The sequence below is a fragment of the Ipomoea nil genome, unplaced genomic scaffold (assembly GCF_001879475.1).
Source record: "Ipomoea nil cultivar Tokyo-kokei standard unplaced genomic scaffold, Asagao_1.1 scaffold2779, whole genome shotgun sequence".
Classification (NCBI taxonomy): Eukaryota; Viridiplantae; Streptophyta; class Magnoliopsida; order Solanales; family Convolvulaceae; genus Ipomoea; species Ipomoea nil.
In genome coordinates this window covers 3,101,904-3,128,038 of record NW_017619207.1, presented here as the reverse complement: position 1 = coordinate 3,128,038, position 26,135 = coordinate 3,101,904, and the positions used below count along the sequence as shown (strand labels likewise).

At 36.8% G+C, this 26,135-nt stretch overlaps 3 long non-coding RNA genes across 5 annotated transcripts; 1 reads left to right on the top strand and 2 right to left on the bottom strand.

The window, feature by feature from the left end:
• Positions 1 to 6,961: 6,961 nt before the first annotated feature.
• Positions 6,962 to 16,896, bottom strand: LOC109157301. The gene is made up of 3 exons (XR_002050212.1): positions 16,884 to 16,896; positions 11,034 to 11,036; positions 6,962 to 7,044 (listed from the first exon to the last, which is right to left on the bottom strand). It is a non-coding gene; the product is annotated as an uncharacterized LOC109157301 (long non-coding RNA).
• Positions 14,148 to 16,110, bottom strand: LOC109157299. 2 transcript variants are annotated; one of them, XR_002050211.1, is made up of 4 exons: positions 15,782 to 16,110; positions 15,591 to 15,685; positions 14,972 to 15,153; positions 14,148 to 14,413 (listed from the first exon to the last, which is right to left on the bottom strand). It is a non-coding gene; the product is annotated as an uncharacterized LOC109157299 (long non-coding RNA). The 2 variants fall into 2 exon arrangements; XR_002050210.1 differs by having other exon boundaries at positions 15,591 to 15,675.
• A 6,550-nt stretch (positions 16,897 to 23,446) lies between the features above and the next one.
• Positions 23,447 to 25,783, top strand: LOC109157304. Of its 2 annotated transcripts, XR_002050215.1 has the most exons (3): positions 23,447 to 23,528; positions 23,717 to 23,808; positions 25,521 to 25,783. It is a non-coding gene; the product is annotated as an uncharacterized LOC109157304 (long non-coding RNA). The 2 variants fall into 2 exon arrangements; XR_002050214.1 differs by having other exon boundaries at positions 23,472 to 23,808.
• The last annotated feature ends 352 nt before the right edge of the window (positions 25,784 to 26,135 follow it).

Below are 26,135 nucleotides of genomic sequence, written 5' to 3'. Positions count from 1 at the left end.
TTATAATATTAGAATAGAAAATTTAACCTAGAATTATAGTACGAATAGAAAAGTAGAAAACAATATATTTTTAATAGAAATAGAGATTTTTTAGGAATTGGGCGGGAAGTTAAGGTTCAGGATTTTGTTTTTATATATAGTACTAGTTTTTTATGCGCATTACGCAATTGGGATAATGTCCAATATTTATTTTCAAATAAGTACATTAAAGTATATCAAGATTATATTGAAGTTGTTCATGTATAGATAATTGAATATTGAATTTGCTTATTTAAAAGGTAATTTTCAGTTTACAAATGCAATATAATATAGTCGGTTTACGAATGCAAGATAATATAATGAAACATGATAATGAAAACATGATAGGAATATGAGATGTACAAACATACCTGCAAAATTTCTAGTTGATGTTGTGCCTGATCAGATTCGCCCTTGATTAGGTTTGTACTTCTAACCCGTGGGCAATGGCTTAATATATAGACTAATGGTGTAGTTATAATTCTATAAGGATTGGTGGGTTAGAGTTCTAAGACTTTTAATATTAGAATTAGACTAATGGTGTAGTTATAATTCTATATTAGACTTTAATATTATAATTAGATTACTGGTGTAGTTATAATTCTATATTAGACTTTAATATTATCGCGTATTTCACGCGATAGGCAATGTTAACGGTGAATTAATGGGATTTATAATAATATAACGGAGAAGATAATATTTAACGGGAAAGTTAACGGATAATAATATAATTAAGGATAAATTAGGAAATCTCAAGGAAAAAATAAAATCTTAACAATCTGAACTATTCATTTGATTTAATAATTTGACGCACATTTTTTCTACCCATTATAGGCCTAAATTTCTTTGGCTCTTATTAGTATACTAGTTTTGTACGCATATTGTGCGATTGAGATAATGCCCAATGTTATTTTTAAATAAATACTTTAAAGTATATCAAGGCAAGATTATATTAGAATTGTTCATGCATAGATAATTGAATGTTGAATTTGGGTATTTAAATAGGTAATTCGAAGTTTACAAATGCAAGATAATATAGTCAAGATTGATTATAATTGTCAATAAAATAATTGTATAGGTATGGTTGAAACCAAATACAAGACATTGCGAAGTAATTTCCCACTTCAATTTGTTGTGTGATTTGGATACTCTTTTTGTCAATAAATCCCCCAAGTAGTTAATATGATTGGCTTGATTATATTTTTTTATCTTTTATTTTTTTTAAACAATTATCATTATTATTATTATTATTATTATTATTATGATTATTATTATTATTATTATTATTATTATTATTATTATTATTATTATTATTATTATTATTATTATTATTATACCCTTAGGTCATTTTACATTTTAATTTAAACAGCTAATTTTTTCAAATATTTTTTACCAACCGTTGATATAATTCGCTGGTCAAATCTGCTAACCAACTGCTGATTATCAACCAAGGACATTGCGAGGTAGTTCTCACTTCAATTTTTTGTGTGATTTGAATACTCGCTTTGTCAATAAATCTCTCAAGTAGTTAATATGATTGACTTTATTAATTATATATTTTTTAAATTTTTTCACGGTATTAATAAAATACTTGGTAAATAAATATATACCATTATTTTGTATTATGACTTTGACATTTAATTAAAAAATAGTGCAAAAAAAAAAAAGGAGACAATATAGTGAATATAATGAATTTGAATGTAAAGAATTTTTACATTGGAGAAAAATAAAGACAATATAACTAATAAAATTATTTCTCTTAATTAATTTATTGATAATGAATAATTTTTTTTAATAAAGACATTATAGGGACAATGTAGCGAATATAATCCATTGATGAATTTGAATGTAAAGAATTTTTATATTGGAGAAAAATAAAGACAATATAACTAATGGAATTATTTCTCTTATTTAATTTATTGATAATGAATAAAATTTTTTTTTTTTGGTGGAAACCACACATTGTAGTCCGGGTCTTTCTCTGTCCGTTTAACGGTCCAAGTCCACCCAGTTCGCTCCAGAGAGGCACAGAAGTTGGCCCAAAGGGAATCGTCACTTGTAGGAATCAAACCCGAGTTATCCCGGAATTCTCCCCCACAAAGAGAGCTCATTTGCCACTTGAGCTACCCTGTTGGGTTAATGAATAATTTTTTTTTGAATAAAGACATTGTAGACACATCATTCTTAATTAAAGAAATGCATATGTATTTTTTTTTGTTATAGCTACTAAATTATTATTTAATTTAATAAGAGTAAAATAGAGTACTAATTATGCCAACTTTGACTGGGATGAGGTTCGAACTTAAGATCTTTCTTATTGAAATCAATGAGTAAGTTAACGGTGAACTAACAGAAATTAACGGAAAAGATAATATTTAACGGAAAAGTTAACGGATAATCATATTCATTAAGGATAAATTAGGAAATCTTAAAGGAACAATTAAAATCTAATCAATCTGAGCCATTCATTTGAATAAAAAATTTGACCGCCATTTTTTCTACCCATTATAGGCCTAACTCTCTTGGGCTCTTATTAGTATAGTAGATAGATTATAATAGGAATTGTATTACACTATTTTATAATATTAGAATAGGAATTTTAACCTAGAATTATAATATGAATATGAAAGTAGAAAACAATATATTTTATTAGAAAGAGAGAGTTTTTAGGAATTGGGCAGGAAGTTAAAGTTCAGGATTTTGTTTTTATATATAGTATAGATTAGAATTGGAATTGTATTACACTATTTTATAATAATAGAATTCAGAATTTTAACCTAGAATTATAGTACAAATATGAAAAGTAGAAAACGATATATTTTATTAGAAAGAGAGATTTTTTAGGAATTAGGCGGGAAGTTAAAGTTCAGAATTTTGTTTTTTTTTTTTAATTTTTTTTATTATATATAGTATAGATTAGAATAGGAATTGTATTACACTATTTTATAATATTAGAATAGAAATTTTAACCTAGAATTATAGTACTAATAGGAAAAATAGAAAAAAAAAATATTTTTATTAGAATAAGAGATTTTTTAGGAATTGGGCAGGAAGTTAAAGTTCAGGATTTTGTTTTTACATATACTTTTTGACTCTATTACATTGTAGTATATTGTTCATAGAACCCTACTGAAACCCAAAGAACCAATAATGCCTCCATTGTGGCTCGAACTCACAACCTTCCAAATGAAAGTCCAACCCGGGTACCATTAGACCACATAGTCTCGGTCGGAATTGTATTACACTATTTTATAATATTAGATAGAATAGAAATTTTAACCTAGAATTATAGTACTAATAGGAAAATAGAAAACAATATATTTTTATTAGAAAGAGATATTTGTTAGGAATTGGGCGGGAAGTTAAAGTTCAGGATTTTGTTTTTACATATAGAATAGATTAGAATAGGAATTGTATTACACTATTTTATAATATTAGAATAGAAATTTTAACCTTGAATTATAGTACTAATAGGAAAATAGAAAACAATGTATTTTTATTAGTAAGAGAGATTTTCTAGGAATTGGGCGGGAATTTAAAGTTTATGATTTTGTTTTTATGTATAGTATAGAAGTATAGATATAGATTAGAATAGAAATTGTATTACACTATTTTATAATATTAGAATAAGAATTTTAACATAGAATTATAGTATGAATATGAAAGTAGAAAACAATATATTTTATTAGAAAGAAAGATTTTTTAGAATTGGGCGGGAAGTTAAAGTTCAGGATTTTGTTTTTATATATAGTATAGATATAGATTAGAATTGGAATTGTATTACACTATTTTATAATATTAGAATAGGAATTTTAACCTAGAATTATAGTACAAATATGAAAGTAGAAAACAATATATTTTTTTAGAAATAGAGATTTTTTAGGAATTGGGCGTGATGTTAAAGTTCAGGATTTTGTTTTTACATATAGTATAGATTAGAATAGGGATTGTATTCACTATTTTATAATATTAGAATAGGAATGTTAACCTAGAATTATAGTACGAATAGAAAAGTAGAAAACAATATATTTCTAACAGAAATTGAGATTTTTTAGGAATTGGGCGTGAAGTTAAAGTTCAAGATTTTGTTTTTATATACAATATAGATTTGTCTATGCCGAGCAAGAAATTCTTGAAATCTAATATTCTCATATCTAGCTATATCAACTTCAGGAGCCGGTGCTTCCTTCCAACCTTGTATATCTGCTTGCTCATCATGTTCATCCTCAATGATCATATTGTGCATTACAATGCAAGATGACATTATATCATGCAATACACATTTATCCCAAAAACGTGTCAGTCCCTTGCCTATTGCAAATCGTGATCAGAGAACTCCAAATGCACGTTCTACGTCTTTTCTACACGATTCCTGCATCATCGCAAATAACTTCTTTTTTGGCCCTCAAGGTTCTTGAATTGTTTGTACCAATGTGGACCATTTTGGATATATACCATCGGCTAAATAATATCCAGTGTTGTACTCTTGTCCTTGAATAACATAATGACAAGGAGGTTCTATACCGTTTGCAAGATTTGAAAACAAATAAGATGCCTCCAACACATTAATGTCATTATTCGACCCCGGCATACCAAAATGTGCATGACAAATCCACAAATCATAATCGGCTACAACTTCAAGAATAATAGTTGGTTCTCTACTTCGCCTAGCATATTGTCCAACCTAGGCAGTTAGACAATTTTTCCAAGTCCAGTGCATGCAATCTAAACTCCCAAGCATCCCTGGAAAACAACGTTTTTCGCTAATTTGAAGCAACCATGCAACATCATTAGCATCAGGTGCTCTTAGATATCGCTCCCCAAATATCTCTACAATTTCTCAACAGAATCTCTTCAAACTTTCAATTGTAGTTGATTCTCCAATCTGTATATATTCCTTTGTTGCATCTGCTGATATTCCGTACGCCAAAATTCGAAACGCCGCTTTAACATCTTGTAAAGTAGATAAGCCAGTCTACCGGTTCTATGCTTCTGTTGCACAAAATAGTTTTCATGGCCTTTAACAACATTGGGAATTCGCTGGAACAAATTTTGACTCATTCGAAATCGTCTACGAAACATTGCTTTAGAATATTTTGGATACTCTGAAAAAATAATCATTCCATAATCTTCGATCTGCTTCTTCACGATCACGATGAATCACTCTATTACCAAAAGTCGAATCTCCATGCCTTGGGGGTTGATTATCCATATTTTCCATATAGGAAGCTATGGCAAGGTTGTGGCTAGTACATGCACCTATTAATAACTGTGTTTGTGCTCGTATTGCACTCGCGAGATTGTGCTCAGAATCCGGTGATGATGATGGTGAGGATTAGGAAGATGAGGATGATGATGAAGAAAATGACATAGGACGTTTTCCAGTATTGGAATTCATATTTGAATTCGTATGTTTAGAGATAGATGATAAGGGGATGCATGCTTAATTTGATGGTAATGCAGAATGTTTTTATATGGATGATCTGAATTGTTTAGAACCATGAGATTAGATCGCGAAGAACACATCCGTTCATTGGTATGCTTGTCTTTTTCCACACATATTCCAATAAAGGATATCACATCTAATCAACTTTTATCTGAATTGTTTAGAACCGTTAGATTACATCGTGAAGATCACATCCGTTCATTAGTATGCTTGTCCTTTCCCACACATATTCCAATAAAAGATATCACATCTTTGAATCAGTTTTTATCTGAATTGTTTAAAACCGTTAGATTAGATCGCGAATATCACATCCATTCATTGGTATGCTTGTCCTTTTCCACACATATTCCAATAAAAGATATCACATCTTTGAATCAACTTTTATCTGAATTGTTTAGAACCGTTAGATTAGATCGCGAAGATCACATCCATTCATTGGTATGCTTGTCCTTTTCTACACATATTTCAATAATAAAGATATCACATCTTTGAATCAACTTTTATCTGAATTGTTTAGAACCGTTAGATTAGATCGCGAAGATCACATCCGTTCATTGGTATGCTTGTCCTTTTCCACACGTATTCCAATAAAAGATATCACATCTTTGAATAAGCTTTTATCTGAATTGTTTATAACCGTTAGATTAGATCACGAAGATCTCATCCGTTCATTGGTATCCTTGTCCTTTTCCACACATGTTCTAATAAAAGTTATCACATCTTTGAATTAGCTTTTATCTGAATTGTTTAGAATTGTTAGATTAGATCGTGAAGATCACATCCGTTCATTGGTATGCTTGTCCTTTTCCACACATATTCCAATAAAAGATATAACATCTTTGAATAAGCTTTTATCTGAGTTGTTTGGAACCGTTAGATTAGATCACGAAGATCTCATCCGTTCATTGGTATCCTTGTACTTTTCCACACATATTCTAATAAAAGATATCACATCTTTGAATAAGCTTTTATCTGAATTGTTTAGAACCATTAGATTAGATCACGAAGATCATATCCGTTCATTGATGTGCTTGTCCTTTTCCACACATATTCCAATAAAAGATATCACATCTTTGAATCAGCTTTTATCTGAATTGTTTAGAACCGTTAGATTAGATCACGAAGATCTCATCCGTTCATTGGTATCCTTGTATTTCTATAAATACTACAATTCGATTTTAGAAGTAATACCACCTATCTTTTGAATATCAAAATATCTTTACATTTCTTTCTAGTTTAACAATCATTGAAATATGTCAAAACCCTCGCATTCGGTCCGAACTGCCTCATACTAAAATGAGGAAGATAAAATCCTTTGTACTATATTTATGGATATTGCCCAAGATCCTAAAAAGGGCAAAGATTACTTTGCACAAGATTTATGGGAACACATTGCACAAGAATATAAGTGAATACTACCAGCACACATTTGAACTGATCGAACTTCGAGATCGCTGCAAACTCTTTGGGCAACTATATCAACAGCGGTTTGCAAACTAAGAGGATGCATTCAACAGATAGAGAACATGAACCCAAGTGGTGCATCTGAACAAGATATTGTGAGTATCTTGTAAATTTGTCTTATTTAGTTGTCTCATCTTTTTTTTTTGTCTTAATTGCGTTGTTTAATTTGAATTATATTTTGTTTATAACAGCTTGATAGAGCAAAGGAGTTAGTAAAGCAAAATCCCAAATGGAAAAATGGATTTAAATTTGATCATGTATGGCCTATTGTGAAAGACATGCAAAAATATTATAGAACTGGGAGCTTGCTAAATGTTGGAGGTTGGAAAAGAACTTCCGAAGGATCACAGTCACACTCTTTGGGGACCGAGAAGACAATATGCTCTTCCTCATTTGCTGTTGATTTGAATGATGATTTTGAAACTGATGATCATTATAATGAAATAAACAATGTAGGTGAACGCCCTACGGGAAGGAAGAAGGAAAGAATTAAGCAAAAACCTTTGCATGAGCGCAATCAATTTATTGCCGCAATGGAAGAACAAACTGCACAATTTAAAGGAATGTTCGAACACAATCATGAGCTACTCCAAAAATAATATGAGCTTGATTTGTTAAAGCTTAAAATGTAGCGAACAAAATAGCATTGGGAAAAGAAAAAATGGCATTGGCAAAACAAAAAGAAGATAACAAAATCTTAAGAATGAATTTAAATTTGATAGAAGATCCAGCTGTGCGTGAGTCGATTAGACGCCAACAACTACAAATCGTTGCGGAGAGAAATCAAGTGCATTGAGGAGGAGTTCAATCAAATCGTGAATTTGATAAATATTTTGATAATTTGGAAGGAAGTTGGAGTGGACTAGGAAATTATTAATTTTATTTTATTTTTCAAAATTGTGTTGCATTTTCTAATATCAATTATGTCGTATGTATTTTAATTTTTATTATGTTCTAGATTTGATGTATTTGAAATTTTAATTAATATATATTCAATATTAGTCTTGTTTCGATCGTTTCAATGAGATCTTTAAAATGGTATAATTTATATTTAATAATACAAACTATAAATATAAGTATTTAACAAAATAAAAAATTACATATAAAACAAATAAAGGATACATTTGAAATTATAGAAAGAAGCAAAGGGCAAAATGGTAACTTTCCTCCCTAATTTACAATTGCCGCGGATGAACAGTGGCGCGATGTTCATTAACGCCAAAACAATTGGAGTTATAGCGGAATGGCGACTCACATCCGAGTGAGAAAATATGCTGCTTTGCCGCTTCGCCGTCGAAATTTGCAGATATAGCGCCAGGTTGGAGTTGCTCTTAGGGATGAGTTTTAGAATTTCAAATTCAATCGATCAATTACATGATAGAGACCTATATGAAAACATCCTCATAAGTCTCCTAAACTCTAGACTAGAAATAACAAACTAAGACTAAAGCAACAGGAATATAAACTATACATTATAAAACTAATAACAATAATATAATGTCTAACACTCCCCCTCAAGCTCAAGGAGGGATAGGAACAATATTGAGCTTGCTCCGTAGAGTCTGAAAACGCGCAGCAGGAAGTGGCTTGGTGAAGATGTCTGCCAGCTGCTCCTTGGTGGAAATAAAACTAACAACGAAATCTCCAGATGCAACTTTATCCCGTACGAAATGATAGTCGATTTCCACGTGTTTCGTGCGGGCATGAAAAAACCGGATTCGCTGCAAGGTATGTGGCTCCAAGATTATCACACCAGAGTGTAGCTGGTTTGCCGGTGGATAACCCTAACTCTCGAAGTAACGAAACAATCCACGTGACCTCTGCAGAAACATCAGCTAGGCCTTTATACTCAGCCTCTGTGGAGGACCTTGCTACAGTGCGTTGCTTGCGAGACACCCACGAAATCAAGTTGCTCCCTAAAAAGACTGCATACCCGCTGGTAGATTTCCTATCAATCGGGCAGCCGGCCCAGTCTGAATCGGAAAAGGCATGTATATCGGTCGATGATGACGGTGTGACGCGAAGGCCATAGTCCTGAGTCCCTTTGACATATCGGGGAACCCGTTTCAATGCGGCCCAATTATCCTCAGTAGGCGAGTGCATGAACTGACATAACCTGTTGACAGAGAAGGAAAGATCTGGCCTAGTGATAGTCAAATACTGTAGAGCCCCAACTATGCGGCGGTACTGCGTCGGATTCTCAAACGGATCTAGTGTCGGTGTGACTGGCTGTGTAACTGCTGCTGGTGTCGCCAGGGGTTTACATTCTGCCATGCCTGCTCGAGTTAAAATGTCCTTCATATACCGACGTTGTGATAAAATGACCCCACATGTGTCAAACAAAGTCTCAATTTCCAAAAAGAAGGCCGGAGTACCAAGGTCCCTGATCTTGAACGTGGACGCGAGACGATGCAGTAAAGAGTCTATTAAGGCCTTGTCGCTTCCCATCATGATGATATCATCTACGTAGACCAATAAGTAAACTCTCGACTCATCAGTGGTATAGTGAAAAAGGGAGACGTCAGTTTTTGATCCTTGAAAACCGGTTGATAATAAGAACTCCTGTAGCCGTTTAAACCAGGCACGAGGCGCTTGCTTTAGCCCGTACAATGACCGCTGAAGATAGCAAACATGACCTGGGTGTGTAGGATCCTCATATCCTGGTGGTTGCTTCATATAAACGGTTTCAGATAGGTGTCCATTAAGAAAAGCGTTATGGACGTCCAACTGACGTAGAGTCCACCTGTGAGACACTGCTAGAGAAAACAAGATACGGACGGTAGTGGGCTTCACAACAGGACTAAATGTGTCAAAGAAATCTTCACCTGCTACTTGGTTGAACCCCTTCGCTACTAAACGAGCTTTATACCGCTCAACCGTCCCATCTGCTTTACGCTTGGTGCGAAAAACCCACTTACACCCAATTATGTTCATATGAGGTGTAGCGGGAACTAGCTGCCACGTGTTGTTATGCAAAAGAGCGTTGAACTCTGCATCCATGGCCTCTCGCCATTGCGGATGGCCAACTGCCTATGAATAGCACGTAGGGTCTACAGTAGTGTTAAGCGCAAAGAACTCTTCCCCAGTGCCACGTGTCTTACGACGAGTACGCATACTGTACTCAACTTCTGGAGTGGGGACAATCTTTGCACGAGGCTTTGCACGGGGTTTAGCACGGCCAGGTGGTGCTTCAATTGCTAGCGGTGCAGGTTCCTGAGCCATAGGGGGCTCATTCAACACCGGTACCCCATGTGAGGGTACTGCAACTGGGGCGGAAGCCCACGGAGTAGATGAATCAACAACACTCGGACCAACCTGCAAAGTCTCCTGCATAGCAAAAGGGAAGACAGTCTCATCAAACCGAACATGGCGGCAGATGAAAACCTTTCCAGTAGTTAGGTTCATACAGCGATATCCCCTAAACGAAATAGGGTAACCTAGGAACACACACGGTGCAGAACGGAACTCTATCTTATGCCGATTGTATGGCCTTAGATAGGGAAAACATCTGCACCCGAAGACACGAAAGAAAGTATAGTTTGGAAGAGTTTTATGTAGACGAAAATGTGGACTTTGAAACTGTATTGCAGAGGACGGTAAACAGTTGATTAATTGTGTGGCTGTTTCAAAGGCATAGTCCCAGTATTTAAGCGGAGCTGAGCTTTCAGCAAGTAGTGCCAGGCCGGTTTCGACAATATGTCTATTCCGGCGCTCAACTCGGCCGTTTTGCTCGTGAGTGTAAGCGCAGGATTGTCTGTGTATTATACCGAGAGATTCGAAAATATTATGTAGACGGCGATATTCGCCTCCTAAATCAGACTGGATGGCTTTGATAGAACGGGAAAATCGCCGTTCTTCCATTGCCCGGAATAAATCGAAAATTTTATATATGTCCGACTTTAGCCGAAGCGGATAAAACCAGGAAAACCGCGAATGGTCGTCTACAAATAAAACAAAATAATGGTATCCAGAATCAGAAATAACAGGGGACGGACCCCAGATATTCGTATACACCAAATCTAAAATTTCAAAACTAGATCTAGGAACACGTTCAAGAGGAAACCGCGCCGACTTGCCAAGTTGACACGCCGTGCACATTTTTGACGAACTAGCTTTATTTGTGATCGGGCAGTGTTGTAGGACACGTTGGAGGACCTGATTATGTGGATGACCCAGGCGTTGATGCCACACCGTGAGTGACGCTCTGGCGGTAAGATACGCGAAATGTGAACGAGGAACCAGTAATTTGTACAGACCGCCAGTGGTGTATCCCTTAAGAAGAATCGCCTTGGTGGTGCAGTCCTTCACAACAAATAAATTTTTGTGAAACTCAAAATACACATCATTATCATTTGTGAATTTATATACGGATAAAAGTGGTAACGATAATTTAGGGACATGTAGTATATTCGACAAATGTAAAGATTTAGACGTGGAAGGGATAACCGTATGGCCCACACGAGAAACGTTCAAACCTGCACCATTTCCAACGGTGAGCATGTCTCCGCCGGTGTAGCTTTCCGACCGACCAAGCATTTGATCGTCCGGCGTGGCATGGGTAGTTGCACCCGTGTTCGGGAACCAGCCGTCAACCGTAGAGTCCACCGGAACATCACCTGAGACTGCCACATGCGCATGCTGACCTGGGGCGTCGGCGTAGCGTTTGTTGCAGGTCACAGCAGTGTGGCCGTGACTCCGGCATATCTGGCAGCGCGGATTGCCACGACCGCGCCCACCTCGCCCACGGCCTCTGCCTCGGTGATTCTGATTACCATTATTCCCGGACTGCCGACCTCCGTAGCCTGAGCGTCCACCACTGCCACGCCCGGCATAGAAAGCAGCCGGTGTTCCTCCAGCAGCAGCAGGATCCGAAGCAGAGTACTCATCCGCCTGGATGAAATCTTGAGCCTATAGCAGATCAGATAATTGGGAAAGGGTGACGGGAGTACCTGTAACCATGAGGGCGCTCGCCATTGCTCGGAATTCCGGCCTAAGCCCACGTAGAACGTACAGTGTTTGTTCGTCGAGTGAGAGAGGGCGGCCGGCGAGCGACAAGGCCTCCACGATCACCCTTGCCTTGCCCAGATATTCTGCAGGGGTGCTGCTGCCTTGCCGGAGTGTTTGAATCTGACCCAGTAGATTCAAACACCGGGCTCTTGAAGAAGACGCAAGCGCGGAGGTGAGCGATTCCCAGACCTCCCTGGCGAAATTCCGGCCGAGAGCGTGAGGCATTACCTCGTCAGCCAGCGACGAGATAAGGACGGAAATGATGGAAGCATCCTGTTGCAACCATCGCTCGTACTCCGGGTTAGGGACAGCGGACGGACCGGAGGTGGTGGCGCCCGATTCACCGGTCTGTTGCGTCACTGTGATGGTAGCCGGCGGACAAGGTATGGAGCCATCAATATACCCGAGCAAGCCTTGTCCTCGGAGAAACGGTAGGAGTTGAGCACGCTAGAATAAAAAATTGCGATTGGTTAGCTTCATCGACACAAAGTGATGAGCCGAGCTAAGGGGGTTTGTGGCGGTGTGAGTAGCGGCGATGGTGGTGGTCACCGTGCGCTCAGACGAGTTCGTCGACATGTTGGGTGGTGGAGAGAGATTAGGAAAAAAAAGAGGGATCGATACCTAACGCTAAGCTGATACCAGATGAGTTTTAGAATTTCAAATTCAATCGATCAATTACATGATAGAGACCTATATGAAAGCATCCTCATAAGTCTCCTAAACTCTAGACTAGAAATAACAAACTAAGACTAAAGCAACAGGAATATAAACTATACATTATAAAACTAATAACAATAATATAATGTCTAACATTAGGATATATTTTAACACCACATTGTTGGGAGCATTTAAACGAAAAGCACCTAGTGAGTTGTTTTTCCAAGTTGTCCCACATTGGTTCTACAACCATTGTTTTCCCCATTATAAACCCCAAGCCTTTAGAGAAGGCTTGAACTATTATGAAGAGGGAACAAGGGAAAACCACGCGCGCGCCACCGCCCGCTTGTCTGGCCCGTCACGACGCGCGGTGGGGTCAATGTTTTACTTCCGACAAGACTTTTTCTACCCTATTTTTGTGGATCAACTCAGCACCTTGTCCGCATAATAGCCTTGTGCGTGTGTGTTTAGAGTCAGTCCACTCCTCCGCTCCTTTTTCCTTTTCACACGGCTGGTGGGGGGTGGGCGGTTATATTTACAGTATATATACCGCCTCCCTCCTTCGTCTTTGACACACAAAGAGCATACGCTACACACTGCAAATTTCTATCGCCTGAGCTGTACAGGCTCAACCCTGTAATTCTGTGCAGCCTGTCGAGAGCATGCGAAAACCCTGGTCGTAAATACTTTTACGGTAGTGTTCCTAATACGACACAGAATACTCCTTTCGCTTAGTGTGTCCTTTCAAAACCAGCCACATCAAACGTGCCATACATACACACAACATTGTTGTTTCCCAGGTTGATATTCTGCATTCAACCCAACAATTAAAAGCATTTACCTATCAACAATGTCTGAGCCATCCAATCCATCCTCTGATTTTACACCAATTCAACCACTAACGGGTGGCTTGAACTATAGAAAATGGGCTACCAAGATAGTCATGCATCTGGAATCAAAGGATGTGGATTATGTCATTCTGGAAGACCCTGCGAAATTCTCAGTAGCTGCTGATGGTCATAGTCCAACACAGACTGTGCAGCAAGAGAAGTCTACTGCCTCGGATGCTTCTACGGACCCGAAGTCTTCAGCAGCTTCGAAGGATCCAAAGTCCTCATCACCACAGGTTTCATCAACTTCAGAGGCAATTCGTACTAAGTACGAAAAGGACAATAAAACTGCTCGTGGGATCGTCCTTCAACTGGTTTCAGACCCATTATTTGAGATGTTTTCGGTTCACAAGTCAGCCAAGGTAATTTGGGATTTTCTTATTGAAAAATATGGCGCTAGGGGTGGGCACGGGTCGGGTTCGGGTTCGACCCGTGCCCATAATGGTCACCCGAAATATTTCGGGTTTTCTGTTTTAAAGCCCGAAACCGAACCGAAAATTTTCGGGTATTTTTCGGGTTCGGGTAATTCGGGTAGGGTTTAGGCCGGGTCGGGTACAATAAACCCGAATTTGTAACATTGTTCCAAAACCTTTTAAATTTTAAGCAAGAAATTCTTGAAGCAAACCCAAAAATTTAAAACCAATCTAAACCAATATGCAGAACTATAAATACAAAATTTTAAAACCAATCTAAAAAATAAAATATGCAGAACTATAAATACAATATTTTACACAACCCAAAAGGGCAAAATACCTACTAGTTAATTACAAATTTACAATTACAAAAAAAATCAAACTAAACAAAGCATAGTGAAATAAGATTGAGGGAAAAGCTAGTGTTCTGTGTTGAATTTAGTTAGCTCCTCTAAGCAAATATTGATCCAGAGATCTGGCTAGTATACTGCTTCTCATTTGTCTGCTAATTAGAACCCCTACAACAAACAACAATAAAGATAAAGTTTAAATATAATGCATAAACAAAAACATTAAGACTATCCCCTTACAACAAACAACAATAAAGCTAAGATAAAATTTAAATATAATGTATGGAAGTTACTTCATTATTAATATAGCAGTTAGCCAATGTAAACAAAAATATTAAGACTATCAAAAAGACGTCTGATCATATAAAATTACCATTTCAAATATGCATTCTAAAATTCAAAGGAGAAACTAATAAAAGTATCCTAACATGCATAAAATTGATTAAAAAAATTTATTATTGAAAAAGACATAATAGAAACTCTGAAAGCATACTTTAACAAACAGTTTATTCATAAATTCAAAAAAAATTAGGGTTTGCTTTCTTTACTTTTTTTTTTTTTTTTTTTGCAAAATTTAAGAACATAAATCAATAAATAAGCTGCCACCCAAATGCTTTATACCCAGAGATGATTTTCAAATTAGAACTCTAAACAAATAACACTATATTTATTAATTTGAGTAACTCCTCGGTAATAATCATCATAGCTTGTGTTTTGGAACTTTACCATGAATCTTGCCTTTCTTTCTGCATCGGAACATTGAATTGGATACACGGACATGAAGCGAGAGCGAGTATCCCAAAACCACAACCATAGGGCTGCAGTTGCTCTTTGACTATATTCACATATAATGCAAGTCTGGACAATAGTCTCTAGAATTGAAGAGTCACAACTTGTTGATTGGAACTCTGGAAGTGAAGAGTTAAAATTAGTGTTACACAAAAATTGAGTTTTGTAGCATTGATTTTGAGACTCACAGTGTATACAAAAAATGGGCATAATTGCACATCAACAAAACATCCAATGCAGTGTAGTTAAACCATCATTTTTACTGAACCATATAGTCTACTTTAAAAACAAGAAACATTTCATCTTTTTAAACCCCAAAACAATTACAGTTTATTAAATACAACTAATAAAATTTATAAATAAAAACCTTAGAACATTAAAAACAGAATAATACAATTTTTTGTTGAAAAAAATATATGATCAACTACAAAATTTTAAAATAAATTTTAGTTAAATTAATACAAAAGGAAAAAATTTCAAAAACTTTGTAAAGTATTAAAAGTTTAATTTTCGGAGTAAAAAATGAAAAAAAAAATCTAAAATAAATGTGAAGTACCTTTTTCTCATATTATAATTTCATGGCCAAAGACAGTTACTGGAGAAGTCTACAAACTCGAAACTTCAATGGAGATCTCCCGGATCTGTAGAGAGCTAGATACTGAGAGGTCAGAGGGGACTTAACGGGAGCAATTGAGCGGTTAAAACATATATTTCTAGAAAAAAATGGAAAAAAAACTAATAAAATACCTGGAGTGTTAACGGCTTTGGCCTTTGCCTCGAAGGAGAGTAGCCGACCGCCGGTCACCGGAGAAGTGGAGGAGTATAAGCCCATCTTCGAATATCTACGTTGTGCTCAGCCCCAAAGGCCAGACTCGAGAGATCTGGACCAGTACGAGTCGTAGTCTAAAGGAGACGCAGAGAGGGTGTGAAAGATGAGAGGCGGAGCCTGGCTCTGAGCGACGGAGACCGGAGGAGGGGTGAGAAACGGAGAGAGTGAGGGAGGAAATAATGAGATGTCATCTCAGATCTGAGAGCAGATGAGAAGTCTCCAGAGAGAAAGAAGATAGACTGAGGAGGCGAGGAATAATCACTAATCTGAAACCCTAGGTCCCTTACTAATGTTTATATATGCGCATATATTTTCGGGTTTCGGGTCGAATCCGAACTCAAATTATAAAAACCGAAATCCGAACTGCTAAACTATATATCATTAAATGTTTTATCGGGTTGGACCCGAACTGGGTCGAATCCGACCCGAGATGTATTTATACTGGTCGAACCCGCGAAAATTCGGGTTTTACCCGAAATGTGCCCACCCCTATATGGCGCTGACGGTGCAGGAAGGCGCAAATATGCTGTCGGTCGCTAGTTACATTTCAAAATGATAGATTCTAAACCAATAATTGAACAAGTGCACGACTTTGAAAATCTAGTCGAAGATATGAGGGCAGAAGGTGGCGTTGTGAATTACGTTATCCTATGTGACTCGCTGATTGATAAATTGCCAAACTCGTGGTGGACTTCAAAAATAAAATGAAGCACGACCACTGCGATTACACATTCCAACAGCTAATAAGTAGCTTGAACATCGAAGAAGAGAATCGAATGGTTCACAAGTCAGTTACTCTTTCTGATAATGTTAAAGCCAATGTGGTTGAAACTAACACTAGTTTTGACAAGCCAATGTCTGGCGACAACAGTAGAAACCAAAAGAAAAATTATAAAAACAACGGTAACAACCCTGTCAAAAGTGGCAAATTCAGAAAAAAGGGAAAAATAATGGTGATTGCTACGTGTGTGGGAAGAAGGGCCATCGTGCTGCCCAATGCTACCACCGCAAAGGGGCTACTAGTCAGAATGGCCAGAAAGCAAACAACGAAGGGCCTAAACACCAAGCCCACCTTCTGGAAAACACGGAGAATTCTGACGTAGTAGCAGCAATGATAACCGAGGCCAATATGACATGGGAGCCTCACGACACTTCTACTACAACAAGGATCTATTCAAAGCGTTCGAATCTATCACAGGCGGAGAACAAGTATTCATGGGGGAATTCCAGCGTCGCTGAGGTAAGTGGTAGAGGAAAAATAGAATTACTGCTTTGTTCTGTAAAACATCTTTTGTTGCACAATGTGTTATATGTCCCTTCCCTTCGTAGAAACTTAATTTCTGGAGGCCTACTTAACAAGGCTGGAATTAAGATGGTCTTTGAGTCTGACCGATTGGTTATGACGCGCTGCGGGAAATTCCTTAGGAAGGGATATCTGCGTGGAGGCCTTTTTGTGCTAGATGTTAGTATAGTTAAAAATAACTCTGATGTAGTTGGACCTTCTGAAATCAATTATGATAATGAGAATGCTTCTTATGCTTACATTACTGTTTCAGTTAATATCTGGCATGGTAGATTATGACATGTTGGTACTAAATGTTTAAATAGACTGAAAAGCATGAATATGTTACCAAACTTGTCCAATGATACGTGTGAACAATGTGAAATGTGCGCTGAAGCAAAATTTTTCTACTTGTCAACTCTGTTAGAATTAATTCACACTGATTTAGCATATTTTAAGACAACTGAAAGTAGAGGTGGCAAACGTTACTATTCCGTTTATTGATGATTTCTCCCGATATACAAAAATCTACTTGTTAAGATCAAAAAGTGAAGCCGAACAAAATTTTGTTGCTTTTAAAACTGAAGTAGAAAATCAGTTAGAAAAAAAGGATCAAAAAGCTTCGATTCGATAAAGGAGGGGAATATGAAACAAACTTCTTGAAAAACCTGTGTGAATCTCTGGCATTATATATGAAGTAACTGCACCATACCTTACACAGCCCAACAAAATGGCATAACAGAGAGAAAAAACAGAACTCTCAAAAAGATGATTAATGCTATGCTAATCAGTTCAGGTGCTTCTGACTCTTTGTGGGGGGAAGCTGTTTTAACAGCAAACCACATATTAAATAGAGTCCTGCACAAAGGGTTTGAAAAAAAAAACCCCTATGATCTGTGGAAATGGCATGCTCCTAATCTTAAATACTTTAAGGTATGGGGCTGTTTGGCAAAGGTAGGACTACCGTCCTTTAAAAGGCCCAATTTGGGTCCTAAAACCTTAGACGCCATATTCGTTGGGTACGCTAAGAACAGTGCTGCATATAGATTTATGTGTTTAGAAAATCGTACAATGTGTGAATATAGAGATGCTGTTTTCTTTGAACACATATTTCCGTTAAAGGGTGTTCATCATCTAGATGCTAATAGGCTTCAACTAAATAACCCTTTCCATAGTTTCTCATCTAATTCAGAAGAGCCTAGAAGAAGTAAAAGGCTTAGAATTGTGAAAAACTTTGGTTCTGACTTCATTACGTATGTAACGGAATTGAAAGATCTTAATGAGCTTTGTGACCATTTTTTTGTCAACTTGTATTATAAGAAGAACCAAAAACCTTTGAAGAAGCTATGCGCTCAGTAGACTCCACCTTATAGAGAGAAGCTGTTAAAAGTGGGTTAGATTCTATACAGTCTAATCATACATGGGAGCTAGTGAACCTACCCTAGGGTTTTAAACCCATAGGTTGTAAATGGATCTTCAAAAGGAAGTTGAGACCAGACGGCTCAATTGAAAGATTCAAAGCCAGACTGGTAACAACAGAAATTCGGTGGGGATTATTTCTATACCTACTCACCAGTAACAAAAATTGCCACTATTCGTGTTCTATTTGCTCTGGCATCCTTACACAGGTTGATAGTACACCAGATGGATGTGAAAACAGCTTTCCTCTATGGTGAACTAGAAGAGGAAATCTACATGGAACAACCCCCTGGATGTGTTGATCCGGGTCAATAAGGAAAGGTGTGCAGACTTAAAAGGTCTCTATATGGCTTAAAACAGGTCCCTAAGAAGTAGTATGAAAAATTTCATAAAACATTATTAGAGTTAGGTTATTCTACAAACCGCTCAGATGCCTACTTATACATTAAAGAGATAGAGTCTAGCATTGTAATTATTTGTCTCTATGTAGATGATGTTAATATTTAGCTCAAACCTTAGAGCCATAAATGAGACAAAGAGGACTCTATGTAGCAAGTTTGATATGAAGGATCTTGGGGAAGCTGATGTAATATTTGGAATAAAAGTTACAAAAACCGAGAATGGTTATCTTTTATCTCAAAGTCATTACACGGAGAAACTTTTAAAGAGGTTCGAGAGTTATGATGTAACTCCGGCCAAAACCTCTTATGATCCTAGTGTAAAATTAAGAAAGAACCTAGAGGCATGTGTGTCTCAAGAAGAATATGCAAAGATAATTGGGAGTCTAATGTTCTTAATGAACTATACTAGAGCATATCTTGCATTTTCCGTGAACAAACTTAGTCGCTATGCACACAACCCTAGTACCTCGCACTGGGATGCATTGAGAAGGGTACTTCAATACCTAAGAGGCACAATAGACTGGGGTCTTAACTATAAAGGAAACCCAGCTATGCTCAAAGGGTTCTGTGAGGCAAACTGGGTAAATGACAGTGATGATGTAAGCTCAACTAGTGGATATGTAGTATTCACTATGTGTGGAGCAGCTATATCATGGAAGTCAACCAAACAATCTTGCATTGCCAGATCGACTATGGAATCAGAATTCATAGCCCTAGATCTAGCAAGTCAAGAGGCCGAATGGCTAAGAAATCTACTGGCAGACGTGCCATTGTGGGGGTGCCCAGCGCCTGCTGTTCCCATACATTGTGATTCACAAACTACCATCTGTGTGGCATAAAACAGTTTCTACAATGGAAAATGAAGACACATAAGAGTCAGACATGAGTCTGTAAGGCAGTTGATATTGAATGGAGTGATCACAATGGAGTTTGTGAGATCTGAAAGGAATATTCCAGATCCTTTCACAAAGGCCCTGAACAGAAAGGCCATCCTTGACTCGTCAAGGGAAATGGGGTTAACACCCAATGAGGGAAGTAATTCGTGATGAAGACCACGTCAGTGGTCAAACGAGGTCACAGAAAGACTTACAAAAACACTGTACAACAATGTTACTCTGTAGCCTGAATTGGGTGATCTACAATGAGGTAGATTTGACAGAGTTAATGGTCTACACTAAGGTAGACTAAACAGGGATTCTTTCGAGGTCAAGAGAGTGACTACACAGAATCTGTGACCGCGAGAGCTAATTAGTGCATTTTGAGTTCAAAATTTAACTAACCGATGAGTTCAAGATTTAATTCACTCTCGGGTAGCAAATTACTCAGATCACTATATGACCGTTCAAGTATTATACACTGGCATGAAAATTAGCTCTTGAGTTTGCTCAGGCTCCAGCTTTGTCCCTTAAATGTGTGGGGGATTATTGGGAGCATTTAAAGGAAAAACACCTAGTGAGTTGTTTTTCTAAGTTGTCCCACATTGGTTCTACAACCCTTTGTTTTCCCCCATATAAACCCCAAGCCTTTAGAGAAGGCTTGAACTATTATGAAGAGGGAACAAGGGAAAACCACATGCGCCTCGTCGCCGCTCGCCCGTTTGGCCTGGCTCGTCACGACGCGCGGTGGGATGGGGTCAACCAACTCAGCACCTTGTCCGCATAATAGCCTTGTGCGTGTGCCACTCCGCATGGCTGTTGGGGGGTGGGGGGGGGGGGGGGCGGGCGGTTATATTTACAAATATATATACCGCCTCCCCCCTTCGTCTTTGACACACAGAGAGCATACGCTACACATTGCAAATTTCTATCGCCTGAGGTATACAGGTTCAGTCCTGTAATTATGTGCTGCCCGTTGAGAGCAAGCGATAACCCTGGTCGTAAATGCTTTTAAGGTAGTGTTCCTAACACGACACAGAATCCTCCTTTCGCTCAGTGTATCCTTTCGAAACCAACCACATCAAACGTGTCATACATACACACGACATTGTTGTTTCCCAGGTTGATATTCTTCATTCAACCCAACATTTCTAGCCTTGAGATATCTGTTGCATTCTTCAATTAAATTGCACCTATTTCCAACCAAAATTTTCTCCCCTTTTAGGCATTGAAAGACCTCATTTGCACAAGTTTCAACCATAATCTTATTCACGCTAATCTCTGTTGCCAATTTTAAGCCAGTTAGAAACCCCCAGGCCTCTGCTTCAAATGCATTGCGTATTCCCAGCTTCCTTTCAAATCCCACAATCCACAATCCACAACCAATTTTTATGGGGACTTCTTTTTGGGAAAAGATACTATCATTTCTCCACTTCCACAACCACCAAATTAAAGGATCGTTGCAAATCTCTCTCCCCAGCTACAATTGTTATCGTGATCTTTCTTCATTATGTTCCATGCAAACCATTCTTCAAAGTTGTTAGGTGTGCCGTTACTCAGTGCACCTAGAAGAGTTGCCTTCCAGACTTAAATTGGCTTTGGTAGGATAAGGATGAGAATTGCAAATTGAGATCGACCTTAGGACTTAAATCCCTTTATTCATGCTCAAATTGGGATCTTAAGTTGAAAAGTATGAAAATACCCTTAAAAATTTTAGATTTCGACATGGTTTAAATGAAGGGGTGACCGTCATGATGAATTTTGGCACTAAAATAATAATTGTGGATGAAAATTGGTACTAAAACAATAGTCGTGAATGAAAATTTGTAAGAATTAAATATGTGGACCAAAATTGTCAGTTTGTTAATACTCGTGAGACCAAAATTGGCATTTGCTCCATGTATTAGAGCAACCACATCTTTTAGATTTTTGCACAATTTTTAAAGAAGCCATGCACGAGAGAGACAACAGTGGGAGAGACAAAGAAAAGAACAGAAAAAAAAAACTTCTGGTAATTTTTTTTTTTTAAAAAAAAAAGCAGAAAAGTTAATGTTTCAGTCAAAGTGCCCGCCGGTTGGCGGAACAGGCGGCCAATCTGACGCGCCCGCTGGGGCGCGATGTACGCTCCAAACACATGAAATATGCTCCTTTTTTTTTTCTCTTGCAATTTTCATGTATTTGTACGAGAAAAATTTCTCCAAAAACCAGCTGACCCATCTGTTTTTTTTTTTTTCCACACCAAATTAGTTTTTTCTCTGCAAAAAATTCAATAAAAATCACTATGGATGCTCTAATATATTACTCCGTGTACTCCTTCTAGAAAAATTGAGAAGATGGCTGCGGCCTGCGGGGAATCAGTAACAGCTAGTTAAGTTCTACTACATGTACTCCCTAAATTTTATTTTCTGATGTGGCGGATTCTAATTAGATTTTTTTTTCACGTGGATCATAATACAAGAGTATACATTAAAGTTTTGTCTGTGAAACTATAAATTAAGAGTACACGTAGTATTTTCCTAGCTAGCAAGCAAGCAAAGGCGTGGCTATTATTTCTTGTGTCCAGTCAGAGAGATGACAGCGGTAGGTGACTAGCATGACTTTGATTTTGACTTTTGGTGCCTCCAGCTGCCTCTTGCCTATATGCTTTTTCACATTTTACTCTAATTATTCTCTTTGCCCCTATCAAATCCCAATTATTATGCTCTCTTATTTCGTCTTCTTTTTGTTTTCAATTATGGAGTATCCTTTTTTTTTTTTTTTTAATTATTGCACTAATGATTGGGGTTAATATCATCAACCTTTCAGACTCAAAAATAACTTAATGACGTGAATATGAATTAGTCATACGACATTAAAGACTTTAGTATATATAAAAGTCAAGAAGATTAAACTAGTTGATCTATTCATTCGAGAGGATGAATGTAAGTCAAAACTACCCGAATGAGTGTCCAACTTTGCCCCTATTGAATCCCAATTATTATATATGCTCTCTTCTTTCTTTCTTCTTTTTTGTTTTAATTAACACTAGTATTTGTCCCGTGCGATGCACAGTATGTAAATTAAAAAGTATTAATTGTGTGGATGTTATGTTATACATTGTATGAACTAATGCAGTTATAATTTATAACACATAAATGAAATATGTTTGGAAATTCAACAAAAACAATATGTAAATGGTATATTACAAATAGTTGCAATTAATGATATGGTACTAAAAAAAAGAAAAGTTTACAAAATTACAAATTATTGAAAACTTCATGATATACAACATTAACGGTTGATGTAGTAGTTGAACTTGAGTCTTTTACTATCAATATTTTGAGACCATCTGGATTGTTAACCCGAGATGCAGCTACGTACAATTGACCGTGTACAAAAATCAGTACTACTTGTTATATTCATGTAAGGTACTACTTGTTATATAAATGTCTACATTTTATGGAGGGCTAATAATTATTTTATGATTAGTTTGAGCAAAGAATCCTAGTAAATTATAAATATTATTGTACAAACATTATTAAGTAGACAAATATGTGAGTTATTTGCTATATCATTTCCTAATTTGGTTGCCTAATCTGGTTTAGTGTTTTGGTTGACTGTGATACTCCAGTTCAGTGCGCCTTTTCTGCGACTTTGGTTGCCTAATCTAATCGCTATCTTGCTCTCTGCTCCTCAGCTTATCTTCTCCGTGAGCTACTCTCTCTCTTCTCATGAATGGTTCTGTACTCCCTCTCTAAACTATGGCACGGTGAAGAAACCCTATCTTTCTATAGAGAGGTTACAGATCCTGTTGTTAATATGGGAATCTGAGTGCAATTTCTAGTAATTTTATCCTATTTTTTGTTGTTCTTTCATTTCTGAGAAAGCCATGTTTAGGTTCTTGCTTTCAATCGGACAAGGATTGGCTAAAAACACCTTCACTATGAAGATGACTAAGTCTTGAACACCGGATTGCGACATGCAAACAGGTAATGTCGCAATTTCAGTGCAGAGCTTTCACGACTACTTTAAATGCTTACCGATTCCCGATTGAGCTGTGTAACAGTTCTCTATCTGATTTTTATGTGGTCTATATTTGCGATAGTGTTTTTTCCCCAAAAAATTTGGGGAAAATGAATCGGAGTCTAGGGTTTTAGCGAATCCTTTGTCCGATTTGCGATTCTGGAAAGAGATATATGCTAACCCTGACGCTAACCATGGTAGAAGTGGCAATCGGTGACTTGAGTTCAAATCGTTTCAGTAAACCCTCAGTTTTGAGCTAAGTTTTCAATCTACTTCATTTTTACTTTTTTATACAGATTGGTATCAATTTAGTAGATTATTTTCGTATTTAAACTGATTCCTAAGCATGCATGATACTGTTGAGAAGCTAAAAGGTTTATTGGTAGTGTTAATTAATTTACACCTAGATGTGATGTTGATATACATTTCTCTGCTTAATATGTTCTCAATATGTTTAAAAACTAAGATCTGTATACATAATTTCCATACAGATTCATGTGTGTTATTACATGACCTACAGGATATACCTGTTACTGTAAATCTGTTATATTTTCTAACTGGATATACCTCTTAATTGGAAACGTAACAGAAAAATCTACACTATTTTTCTTTCTTCATGGCTCATATCTGTCACTCCCTAATAGGTTGAATCATGCTCTGTGCATTGATTCACAATATGAGCCATGAAGAAAGATCCTTGTCTTGGTTATCATTAAGGTTTGAACAATAGGTAGACATCAAGGCTTCATCCCTTACAGATTTAAAGATTCAAAAAGATTAATAATAGAAAACCATTGCTGGAACCTTTATTGCTGTGGATCTGCTTCTTCATTCTGTAGGGATGAAGCCTTAATACCCCTACAGAATCTTCAGTTCCTTCATAATCTTCTTCAATCATTCTGGATATAAGATCCTTGTCTTGGTTATCATTAAGGTTTGAACAATAGGTAGACATCAAGGCTTCATCCCTTACAGATTTAAAGATTCAAAAAGATTAATAATAGAAAACGATTGCTGGAACCTTTATTGTTGTGGATCTGCTTCTTCATTTTTATTGTAAATGAGTTGAAAGATTACCCCCTTCAATTGATAGACTTCAGAAACAGCATGAAGTTCCATTTCCCCAGATAGTGAAACCGAATAAGAAATACACTCCCTAAAGCTTGATTGTGAGATAATACTCCTCTTGGAGTGTGCTCATGACATAGACTGTGAGACAAAGAATAAAAACACAGATTAGGGAGTAATTTAGAAAACTTACAAATAATTTAGTTAACAAATAGATGATTTAAAATATACCTTTCTCTGAATTCAAAGAATTCCGGATTTTTGTGGTTGGAAAGAAGTTGTGGGGCATCATAGGAACTACAAATCTTGATCTCCCCAGCTTCAAAAGGTCACAGTTTGTTGGTATAAGAATACAGACCATTGGTGATTATTATAGATGGTGATAGGTAGTGTTACAACTACAGTTTAGGTGTGATTGTGATAGGCAGTGTGCGTGCAAGAAGGTGCCATGTATATGTTAGAATATGAGATATAGTATACGATTCAATACCAAAATAGTAGAATAGTATTTATTCATAAAACTCACCTCTTGGTCATGAAACGACCTATTTAGATTTGATTTGCAATGAAGTTTTTTCTGTTTGATTTGCGATGAAGCTTTTTCTGTCAGGTATGTCGTATGCTTGTGTTCATTGGAGAAATCCGAGTGGCAAGAATGAGCATTGTTCTTCAGTATACGCAGGGCTTTAATCTTGGCAGAGTTTGTATTGAATATTGAGACTTGTTAGTGTTTGTATTGAAGAGAATGTGATGTATATATAGGACTTTAGATCTGATTTCTGCACTTCGTTTACTAACAAAAGGTTTCAAACGATTAGTTGCAATTAATTATCTTGGAAAAAAGAATCCGGCTAATGGGTTTAATTATGTAAATAAATTTCGTATGGGAAATTGAAGAGTATAATAGATTTAATAGAATGCTTTAATATCATTGGCTTAGAAATAAAAAATATTGGCTAAAATCTAGGGAACTGATAAGGTAACACATTTTTTAACACAAAGCCTAATAAATTTTCGGCCATCTATGGAACGGCGGGAATTTTTGCCAAAAAGGCGGGAATTTTTGCCAAAAATGCATTAACTGCTTCTTATGGCTTTTTTATATTAGAGGATTTAAAAAATTATGACACTAATGGTTGGGGGACTTGGGGTTTTTTTTTAAAAGTTACTGGCTCTATTACATTACAACCTACTGAAACACAAAGAACCAATAACGCCTCCACCG